We start from the raw sequence: 11,424 nt of genomic DNA on the forward strand, positions 1-11,424 counted from the left end.
CCCCCAACCAAACTCAAGGACCTGCCCAGAGCATGTGATTGATAAATACTTGTTGTACTTACATCTGTATTTGTAAAAACAAACCTTAATAACCTCTATCAAAGATAGAAAACTAGTCTGGTTTGACCATCAGTCACACTCGTTGTGGTTCTGGTCTATTGAAAGTTGACAAGAACATTTGAGAACCCTGCTGGCTCCAAATAAAAAACTATTCACTCACCTCTTTAAATTGCTCTTCCCAAGATTTGGGAAGGAAAGTTTCCTCCTGTTTTGCTTCTGTATTCACCCTACTATCATTAATCAATCAGTAAGTACCTAAGTAAACCATACAATTAAGGATCAACTTATAGGTAATTTACCACCTGTTCAGACTTGGACAAGTGACTTCTCTTCTTTGGACTTCAGTTTCCTCATCTGTAAAATGAGAGGGTTGGTATACATGAACTTTAAGGATCACTCCACATGTGGTATTTTGTGCCTATGGAACTATAAGAATGCCCGTCTCTCTTTCCTTTCACTGTTCCACCATAAAAGCAGCATTTACCCCAAACAGGCTAAGTTAGTTTTTCCTTAAAAAGTAATGCAATCATCCCTAAGCTTTAATTGGTCCAGGGGTACTGTCTCTCAAGCCAATATCAGTTGGCTTCTCAAGCTTAACTTGTTCTTCTGTCTATAGCACCATCATGGAAGCTGTGCCCAATTCACTGGATGCTGTATCCTTGCTGAACTGGATGTCTTATGGCACCTCAAACTCCGTATGTCCAAAACAGAACTCATTATCTTTCCTCCCAAGCCCAATGGTATTACCACCCTCTTAGTCACCCAAGACTCTAAACCTTGGTGTCATACTTAACCTGCACTCATCCCCCATATCCAATCTGTTGTAAAATCTTGCATTTATTTTCACAACACTCTTGTATAGGTCCCCTTCTCTCCACTCATAAAGCACCAGGCTAGGACTATTCAATAGCCTTTTGATTGGGTTTCCCAGCCCCAAATGTCTCCCACTACAATCCATCAGACAAAAGGATCTTCCTAAAGCATAAGTCTGAAGGAGAATGAAGTGTTGAAGGTGACACTGAAGTTTTGAATGTGGGTGACTAGAAGCATGACAGAGTCTTCAACAGTGATAGGGAAAATTTGGAAAGGGAATAGGTTTTAGGAGAAATAAATAATGAGTTCTACTTTGGACAGGATCCAAACATCCAGTTGGAAATGTCCAATGCACATCTGTTTACCATAGATCTAGTAATTAATTTTTGCATAGAAATGATCATTGAACTCATGGTATCTGATGATATCATCAAATGAGATAGTTTTGAGGGAAGAGAAGAGGTCTTGGGGGGAACTGTGGGCATTAAAATTGTCCAACCTACAATAAAAGAGACTGAGGCAAATATCTGAGCTAATGGCATTTTATTAAAGGGTCCATGGTCCCCTCTAATGAAATGGACCTCAGATCTTCCTCACGATCTGAGATGCCCTCATTTATAGAGTTTAATACTCAAATATTCAGAAGAGGCATGATAAAATACAGAAGCTCATTGGTTGATACATGACACATAAACTAAAAAAATCAAAAATGATCTGTCAGCAGGGTCACGAGTTGGGTGAAGAAAGGAATATCTCCAGTGACTAGGTGGTCATAAGATGGATAGGCTTCTCCTTAGGTTAGGCAGGAAGAGATGGTGCAGGTTATACAAAAGCTCCAAGAAAATATTTGGGGGTACTTTCTGTACCATACCACAACCTACACTTGGTTTGGTCATGGAATTTAAGCAAAACTAGATAGAGACAGCTTTGTCAGAATTCTTGTGGTTGCACAAGTGAGCTTCATAGCTGGTAAACAAGTAACAGACATTACATTAAAGTCTGAGGCCTATTATAGGGCCCTCCTATTAGAGTTTGTATTCCTATGTAACTTATACAAAGTATAGATTATTCTTATACCTATTATTAGGTGATTGACTAGATATATATTACTAGATAATACGGTAAAATAATTACTAACAATCATTACCCCTTATAAAATCATGAACTGAATTAATATTGATTAGAGTTTGAGTAGGGGTCCTCAATGAATCATTTCTCTCAGAACCTAACCCATAGTTAGGGGGTATGACATAGATGAAGATCCAACAATGTTGACTGAGGAGCAGTAAGATGGGTAAGAGAACCAAGCCAGAGCAGTGTCATAAAACCTAGAGAGGAGATAGTATCCAGGAAGAGAAAATGGTGAATAGCATAACATACTGCAGAGAGGTCAGTGACGAGGAAGACTTGATAAGAGGTCATTCGATTTAAGGCAATAATTGTAGATGGCTTTTCCAAGGTTTTTTTAGCTGAGAAGTAGAGGAGAGGTATAGGATGATAGCTGGGACCTGAGGAGAGTTTTTTAAGGATCAAAGAGATGTGGTGGTTTTATAGGCAGCAGGGAAGGAACTAGTAGATAAGGAGAGATTGGAGAAAGAGTAGGGATGATAGCGGGAACAATCACCTGGAAAAGATAGAAGGAAAGGGATCAAGAGTATATTAGAGGGGTTGGAAAAGGAGAAGAGCCCTGCCTTCATCAGAGACTAGAGTGAAGGAGGAGATAATGGGAGATGGTGTCAAAAGACTATGAGGTGAGGCAAAGGGGAGAAGAGGGCGCTCTCAGCAAATGGCTTCCATCTTTTCAGTCTTCAGCTAAGAGAATCAAGGGAGAGGGAAGGAGTGCTGGCAAGAACCTGAAAAGAAGGGAATTTTGGAAGAGCCATTGTGGTAAATGGGATACAGGATTAGTTAGGGAGGAATTCCCCTGCTGCAATGAGGGCACAGCTGAGATTAGATAACATAAATTTCTAACAGACCTAGTCTACCTGGTTTCTTGGCTTCTTCTATCTCCATTCAGCAGCTCCCAAGGAGGAAAGAAGGAAGCAGATGGTGGATGTAATCCAGAGCTGGTGTTTGGCAAGGTGTGATTAGAGAAATAACAATGGAACAAAGGATGTGAGAGTGAAGATTAATGAACTGGTTCACCATTGGGTGGAGATTGGGAAGTAGGTAGTTAGAATAGAGGTGAAGGTATGGGAGAGTACAGTAGGGTAGAAGGATTAGAGTTATAGTGAAGATGAATAGGATTAGGAAGAGTAAGACATAGGAATAGATGGAACAATAAAAAAGTTACAAACAACATAGGAGAAGAGAAGGTAACAAGCTTTTATGTATCATCTACTATATAACAGGCACTGAGCTAAGTGCTTTATACAAATATTATCTCAACAGAGGAATACTGGAGTCTTTGAGTATGGAAGTGTAACATTTGTGTGCAGGATCACCCTTGGAGTATGTTTGGGGCCCCTAGGAAAACATTTATTGCAGGATGCCTGTCTATATAAATAATCTGATTTTAAAATGTATTACAAAATTCATGGGCCCAGGAGAGGCATACAGATTTATCAATAAAGATTTAGAGTAATTTGCTTGCAACATTAACCTTTTTATAAGAAGTATTATAATTTAAACTGCTAAACTGTACAGAGTTATGATGAAAGTCTAAATTTGGATTTACTATTGTGGTCCACTAGACCTCTTGTTATAATTCTGTGCAGAGCACACGACCACTGACAGTTAAAAGGCAAATCCCCCATCCATCCTCCTGGCTATTTGAAACAATATTTGTCAGACATTCCAGGAAAATGGTTTACACCATCCCATTCCATCCCATGACATTTAGGGTTGGGAGGGAAGGAGATGCTCAGGGCAGAAGCATGAAACTGACAAGCCACTCCAACACATCTCCACCCAATGCTGCTGTTGGAGAGAACTAAGATGTCTTTGGTCCAGTTGTTTTTCTCCTCCACCCAAAAGACTTTTCGAATCCCATTTCCTGGCACAAGGGATGACTCACCAGCCAAGGCAGCCCTTGGTGGACACAGAGAATTCTGGGGGCTGCAGGAAAAATGATGCCAAGGCAGCAAACCCATTGACTTCATCACTAGCCTATGGGGCCCTTTGCCCAGAAGTTTCACCAATCTAGCCTGGGAAACACAGGGGTGGCCTAAGTCCAGTACAGCCCACTCTAAGGGTTGGGGCATCTCAGGGTTTTCCTCTCCCTCCTTCCCCGGACACCTACAGCAGAGACTTTGGGGCTGGAGGTTGGGAGTCGCTGTTAATTAAACTCCCAACCACTCATCCTGACAGGATTGGGAGTGGAGACCAGCCACTGCTGAGCTGACATAGCAACCACGGATGTAGCAACCAGCTGCTTCAGCTCAAAATAGCTCTTCCATTGAGCCATATCCCACTATCTTTGAACTACATGATTCAAGACAATTGAGCTGGCTTAACTTAGGTGTATTTAGATGTTCCCATATCCCATGCAACATATCCCATACAAATAAGGTAATATTCACTTGGTTATACAGGTCGTTCAAAATTTTATTTTATTCTGCATATTTCCTTTTTATCTTAATATTGTTTTATTATAAGCAGGGCCTTCTAAGGGGAAGAGGATGGTCCTGGGGCCCTGTTTACTTGGTCTAAGGGTGGTATTGCTTGTAGGTAAATGGTAATCAAAGACATGTCCCTGTCTATAGCTGAGATGGAATGGAGGAGTAAGTCATGGGAATTTGGCAGATTGAGGAAAGAGAAAGTTAGAGTATTTGAGGGAATGTTAGGGTCAGGTAGGTGGAACAGTGAATGGAATATTAGGCCTGGAGTCAGGACAACTTGTCTTCTTGAGTTCAAATCCGGCCTTAGACACTTACTAGCTGTGTGACCCTGGGCAAGTCACTTAACTCTGTTTGAGCTAGAGAAGGAAATGGTAAACCACTTCAGTATCTTTGCCAAGAAAATCCCAAATAGGGTCGCCAGGAGTCAGACATGACTGAAAACAACTGAACAAAAACAACAATAATGTGTGTGTTGGAGTCCTCTTTGGATTTGGATTTGGGGTGGAGAAGAAAATCGAGACAGGTGCTGAGTTAACAGAGAAAGGAGAGGGAATATCCTGGGGTTGGCAGTATCTGTACTAGGTGATAAATTCAGATAACTTGAGCCCTAAAGGAGAAGATGCTGAGTGATGGCAGTAGAGGAAGAATTTCAAAGTGGCAGGAGAGGGGCAGTTAGGTGGTACAGTGGAAAGAGCACCAGGTCTGCAATCAAGCGGACCTGAGTTCAAATCTGACCTCAGACATGTGACTCTGGACAAGTCGATTAACCCTGATCACCTCAAAAAAAAAAAGTGGCGGTGGGAAGCAAGGGATATTCTAATTTTGAGAAAACGACTTAAAGGTTATCTGATCCACCCCCCTCATTTTATTCAAGGAACTGAGTCTTGTAGATATGAGGTGACTTGCCAAAGGTAACAGATTATAAGTAGGAAATTCAAGATTTAAACTCAGGTCTTCTGACTCCAAATCCACTGTTTTATTACATCATGCTGTTTCTGAATTCAATGCACATCAACAAACACTTGTTAAATGCCTAAGATGAGCAAAGCCCTTAGCTAGTTGCTAAAGACGTGTTGATGTTGAGAAATATCAGGACACATAATTACAATTGCTCAGCAGTGAGTTGAAGATTCGGGACTGAAACTCAGAAGAGAGCCCAGACCTAGAGGTGTTAATTGGGAATCTTTCCACATTATATTCCCTGAAGTTTCTAGGGCAGTCTTGGGCACATAAACAGGTGCTCCCTAAATAAATATTGATCAAATATGATGTACACCTATTTAATCATTAATTGATTGCTATATTAATGCAGGTGTAACAAGATGTCCCCTGGAGTCCCCCTGAGAACTCTGGCTTTGAGACCGGAGACTAGCAGAGCTAAGAACAGACCTGTGTAGGACTAGGAGTAAGGATGGAGTGAGTGAAGCCAGCATGGGCACAGCCTGCCTTCCAGGGACTGATGTTGACTGCCTTGGGGAATAGGAACATTGTAATCAGAGAAATCAGTTCTTAGATCCTGAGTTCCTGGCCCCAGATATGGAAAGGGAATAACCTAACCTGTTAGCCCAAGAGATGGCAATCATGGAAAGAGGAACCATGTTGCTGAATGGTAAGAATTCTAGAACCCTAGTCTTCTGGAGGATTGTTTGGGGATGCATCCTTTCAAAAAGAAAAGATAACATCTTCATTCCCAGAGGGCCTGCCTTCAAGAGACAGAAGGGGGAGTTTCTGGGCAGTGCCAGCCTTGAGATTGCCTTCCTAGAAATCTCAAGTTTGAAAATTCTGCGATTCTGCCTTCTAGAGAAAATAGAGAGAATGCACTTGGACAGTATACCCTGGACATCTTGGAGAGAAGAGGATCCCCAGATTTCAGTCATCGAGTGAGAGGAAAAGCTCTAGCCTCTTGAGAATAGGATCACACACATGGCCCTGCAGATAAAGGGGGAGCAAAGGACTCAACTATGATATGAGTCAGCAAAAGGCCTGAGATTTGCCATCGCTAACCGAGGTGAGTTATTTGGAGAGCATGAAGGGGGTGGCCCCCCCAGCCAGTCCAACTTCATTTTCCTTCCAAAGCTCTTAGGGTAGAAATAGAAGACTAGCACCCTTTGTGGGGTCCTTGGGGTGATGAAAGAACACATCAGAAATGTCAGGGGTTGTGCACTCTAGCAACCCAAAATTAGTTTCCCTTCTGAGAAGAGTTTAAACTACAGGTGATGCTGTGACTCTGAAGGATTGTAAAGAAATAAAGATATACGTCACCAGGAAGGGAGAACTGTAACAATTGCTCACAGACTGCTGCAAATCCTTTCAGTGTTTTCTGAATATTCTGTGGGATGGAACAAAGGGAAAGAACTCTTTCCAGAACTCCCTGCTACTTTTTCCTAAATTCAGCAACTAGTATTTTGGGTCATCGATTACGTAAATCATATCCAAAACTCCCACTGGTGTAACATTCTCTATTCACAGACCATGTGAGAGTTACAAATCCAAAAGAAAAGTATTCAAATAAAATATAAATAATGTAAATACCAAGGGAAAAATAAATGGGAAAAAGAGCCATTCTCAGTAGTCCAAACACAAATTAGTACAATCTCCTACACTTCCAAATGTGAAAAATAGGGGGCAAAGCCCCCAGGCTAAAATTAAGCCAGTCAGTCTCTCTCTCTCTCTATCTCTCTCTTTCTCCTGTCTAGAGTTTGACAGGGTGAGGAAAGAGCGGATTGCATCCCGTCTCCTTTTACCATGTTCTCTATGCCTGGCTACTCCTTGGAGCTGGTGTCACCCTGGCTCTGGCTCTGGGCTGCCAGCTTCCTCTGTGTGGAGTGGATCTCCTGGGTCTTTGTCTTCAGTAGTGTCTGGACACTGAGCATGCATGCCTGGCATGTGCCACACCCTTGGCATTTTTCTGTTCATCTGACCACCTGCTTCACAACATCAGACTGTTCCAGTCTGATTCTCTGCCTGTAGCAACTAAGGAACACCCTAGGATTTACTTTCCTTTCTGTTGGGGTCCCTATCTGTTTACTTCCATATCTCATTTTTTAAGTTTACATCTCCAAGATGTAATCCTTGAATCCAGGTGCAAATCACGGGATCCTGATGCCTGAGCTTTCCTTCAATGAATGAGAACTCTCTTCACTGTGGGTACCTGAAACTGCCCTGGAGGGCTCCATTATGGCAAAGGGCTGCCCTTAGTACACGGGGTAAATTATGCAAGTACCTGTATGTTGTCACAGCTTAAAACCCATTTCTTTTATACGGTCCAACATGATAGAATGTCCTGGCAATGGAGATGCTGCCACCTGTCTCTGCCCTGTGCAGTCAATTGCTTCTTCCTTACCAAGCAGTAGGCATCTTGGAAGAGACTTGGAGAATCACAGATTCTGAGGAGGAAGAGACTTCAAGAGCTCAGCACTTGCATCAAGAATCCAACATCCTTTTTTTGGATCCCCAACATTTTCACTGAAAACTGCCTGGAGTGGAGCTTGTAGAAGTGACAAATCCCACACAAAGAGAACCTGGAGGCACAGAGCAACTGCGAGGTCAATCCAACTTCTGATTGTAGCAATGGTGGAAAAAGTCCTGGAGGTCCTGGAATCAAAAGGCCAGGCGGGTAGCCCTTGTCTTAAGTAACTTGGTAGCTCTGGGTGCCAGTTTCTTGCTCTGTTAAAAAAACAAAACAACACACAACAGGGGCAGCTAGGTGGAGGACCTGAGTTCAAATCTGGCCTCAGACACATGATACTCACTAGCTGTGTGACCCTAGGCAAGTCACTTAACCCCAATCACTTGAAAACAAAACAAAACAAAAAGGTGGAGGGAAGAAGAGATGATTTCTAAAATTCCTTCTGGTTTGAAATCTCATGATCTTATCATGCCTATTCTCATTTCAAATGATAAAATATCCCCCGTGTCATGGAGACATGGTATCTCTTGAAGGCCACAATCTGTTTAAATGGTTCCCTTCAATCAAAAGCTGACCTTTCAGGTCTTGGGACTTTTTTATCCTATTGACTTCAACTACTTTAGTACCTTAATCCATGAGATTATTCATTCTTATGTAACTTGCGTTTGAAACAGTTTAGGTCCTCCCCTATAATTTCCTCGAACTTTTAAGGTGCCAAAAATAGCAAATGGAGGGGTCTTGGAGTGAATTGCCCCGAACTATTCATGTAAACAGAACTGTCACAAGGCTGTCTTTTATGTGAGACACTTAAAACCAAGAGAGAAACATGCTTTGTGGAAGTCACAGTATACATGCTTCAGAGAGAGACCATAGGGATATTGAGTCTGCCTTCAGAAATGGGAGGGTGTCCTTCTGCTTGTAAAATAGGATTTGGGACTTGAGAACCTCTACTATCTTTTGGGTATTGATGGAGTGGGGCTGGCAATACCTGAACAGCCAGGGGGGGTCGACTGAAGCTACCTGGATGCCAGAGACATCAGAAGGAATTGTTGGCATCCAGCCAGAGGATTCTGGCCTTGAATCCTCTGAGAACTTGCTTACCAAGACAGTAAGAGCTTGTTATTGGTGAGACAACTGCCTCCTTGTCTCCCCAACTCCCTCCGTCCTTACAACTTTGAAAGTCAGCCAAAGCCTGGAAGGGGGAAGGGAAGGTCTTCAGAGTTTCATTGTCGTTATGAAGCAACCAGGAGTTTTAACATTGTATCTTTTAAATTCTGACCCTAGTTAGGGAAACTAACAATTTTAATAAATTTATGAAATGTTGAATGGTCATTTTCTTTAAATTTTCAACCCTAAGTCATTCTGAGAAGAAATCGGGCAGGCATTGGGAGTTGGGAATGCTTTCTGGGCAGTTTTCACACCCTCTTTCATGTACGTGTCCATGTGTCCAAAAAGCCTACTCTGGTATCTTGAGCTCAGACAACTGCCTGGGAGTTTAGGTAGAGATGGGATGCTGGTAACAATCTCACACTACACCCTATTGAGAGCAGGGGTATGCTGGAGCCAGCTCAAACAAGCTGGCCTGATGTGTTCTGCAAAATTTGGATTCATTCAAAACACTGCACATAAGGATTTAGAAGGCCACATGTGGCCATAAGATTGCAGGTTCCCCACCCCTGGGTTGGGAGGAAAACACTTAACTTTAAATGCTATTCAAATCTGGCCTCAGACACTTACTAGCTGTGTGGTCCTGGGCAGGTCACTTAACCCAATTTGCCTCAGTTTCCTCATCTGGAAAATGAGCTGGAGCAGGAAATGACAAAACACTCTGCCAAGAGAACCCCAAATGGGGTCACGAAGAATCTGACACAACTGAAAGACAACAATGCAAAAATAAGAATTATTTTCATTACTATTATTAACAGTAATTGTAATTTAGATGCAATCTTTTAGAAACAATACCTATTATATCAAATGAGGTGCAGCTGCAATAAGTCCAACCTGGAATAGCCGGAGAAAGGTATTAGAACAGTTCATGGCAACTAGGTGGCACAGTGGAGAGAGTCATGGACTAAGAGTCCACAAGACCTGTGTTTGAATCCTACCTCAGACATCTACTAGCTGTGTTAACCCTGGGACCTCCAGCCTCAGTTTCCTCATTTGTCTATTGGCGGCTTCCCTACTACCTCCAAACAAGGCCATAGATCCATCCCTCCCCACTGGCTGTCATTCTCTCCATCTTCTCCTTTTAGTAGCTAAACTCTTTGAGTAGGCTGTCTACAAGGTATGTCTCTACTTCCTTTCCTCTCACTCTCTTCTTCACCCTGCAGTCTGGCATCCAACCTCATCATTCAACTAAAACTGTCCTCTCGGAAGTTATCAATGATCTCTGGATAGCCAGATCCAATAGCCTTTTTTTTCAATCTGCTTCTCTCTTGACCTTTGACACTGTTGACCACCCTCTTGTCCTTGATAAGGACAACCTTCTCTCTAGGTTTTTGGAACTACTCTCTCCTGGTTTTCCTCCTGCCTATCTGATGGCTCCTTCTCAGTCTCCCCTAAATCTTCAACCAGGTCCCACCTGGTTCTGCCCTGGTGCTTTTCTCCTTCTGTACTATTTCACTTCACGGTCTCATCAGCTCTCATGAATTCAATTATCTCTGTGCTGACGATTCTCACATCTACTTATCCACCTCTAATCTCTCCACTGACCTCCAATTTTACATCTCCAAATGCTTTTCAGACAACTTGAACTAGATGTTCTGTAGAACATGTTAAGCTCCTCATGTCCAAATCTGAACTCAGTGTCTTTCTTCCCATACCCTCCCCTCTTCCTAACTTCCCAAATACTGTGGCCAGTCACCCAGGCTCACAACCTAGGCATTATCCTTTGACTCCTTACTCTCTCTAGTCCTCCCATATTCAATCAATTGCCAAGTCCTGCTGTTTCCACCTTCTCAACATACCTCATCTATGCACCTTTCTCTCCTTCTACATTGCCACCACTCTCATAAAGGCCCTTATCATCTCACACCTAGATGTTGGTTGGTCTCCAACTCTCTCCCCACTATAAGCTACCCTCCACTCAGTTTTCAAAGTGATCTTCCTAAAGTCTAAGTCTGACCATGCACCCTTATCCATTCAATCAACTCCATTTGCTTCCCTTTGCCTCTAGGATCAAATATAAAATTCTCTGTTTGGCTTATAAAGCCCTCCATAATCTGGCTCCTTCTCAATGTTCCAATCTTATTAAACCCTATTCCCTGCCTCCCTCCTTCCACCCCATGTACTCTGTGATCTGGTCACACTGGCCTTCTTACTGTTCCTTGAACAAAACATTCTACTCCTAACTACAAGCATTTTTCATGAACTTTCCCCCATGCCTGGAACTCCCGCCTGCCTCCTCTCCCCTTCCTTCCCTAGCTTTCCTGGTTTCCTTTGAGCTTTAAAGTTCCACCTTCTACAAGAAGCCTTTCCCAATCCCTCTTAATGACAGTGCTTTCCCTCTGTCGATTATTTCCGATCTATCCAAACTCTCACAAGCAAACAAGTCCCTATAATGACAGATCTCAAGAGGACAAA

At 42.6% G+C, this 11,424-nt stretch overlaps 1 long non-coding RNA gene across 1 annotated transcript; it reads right to left on the bottom strand.

Annotated features, from left to right (window-relative positions):
• Window positions 1-379: 379 nt before the first annotated feature.
• On the bottom strand, window positions 380-9,617 carry LOC114024028. Its single transcript, XR_003566862.1, has 3 exons — window positions 9,580-9,617; window positions 7,657-8,099; window positions 380-414 (listed from the first exon to the last, which is right to left on the bottom strand). It is a non-coding gene; the product is annotated as an uncharacterized LOC114024028 (long non-coding RNA).
• Between the last annotated feature and the right edge of the window lie 1,807 nt (window positions 9,618-11,424).

Source organism: Vombatus ursinus, unplaced genomic scaffold (genome assembly GCF_900497805.2).
Source record: "Vombatus ursinus unplaced genomic scaffold, bare-nosed wombat genome assembly UNPS02014820.1, whole genome shotgun sequence".
Lineage (NCBI taxonomy): Eukaryota > Metazoa > Chordata > Mammalia > Diprotodontia > Vombatidae > Vombatus > Vombatus ursinus.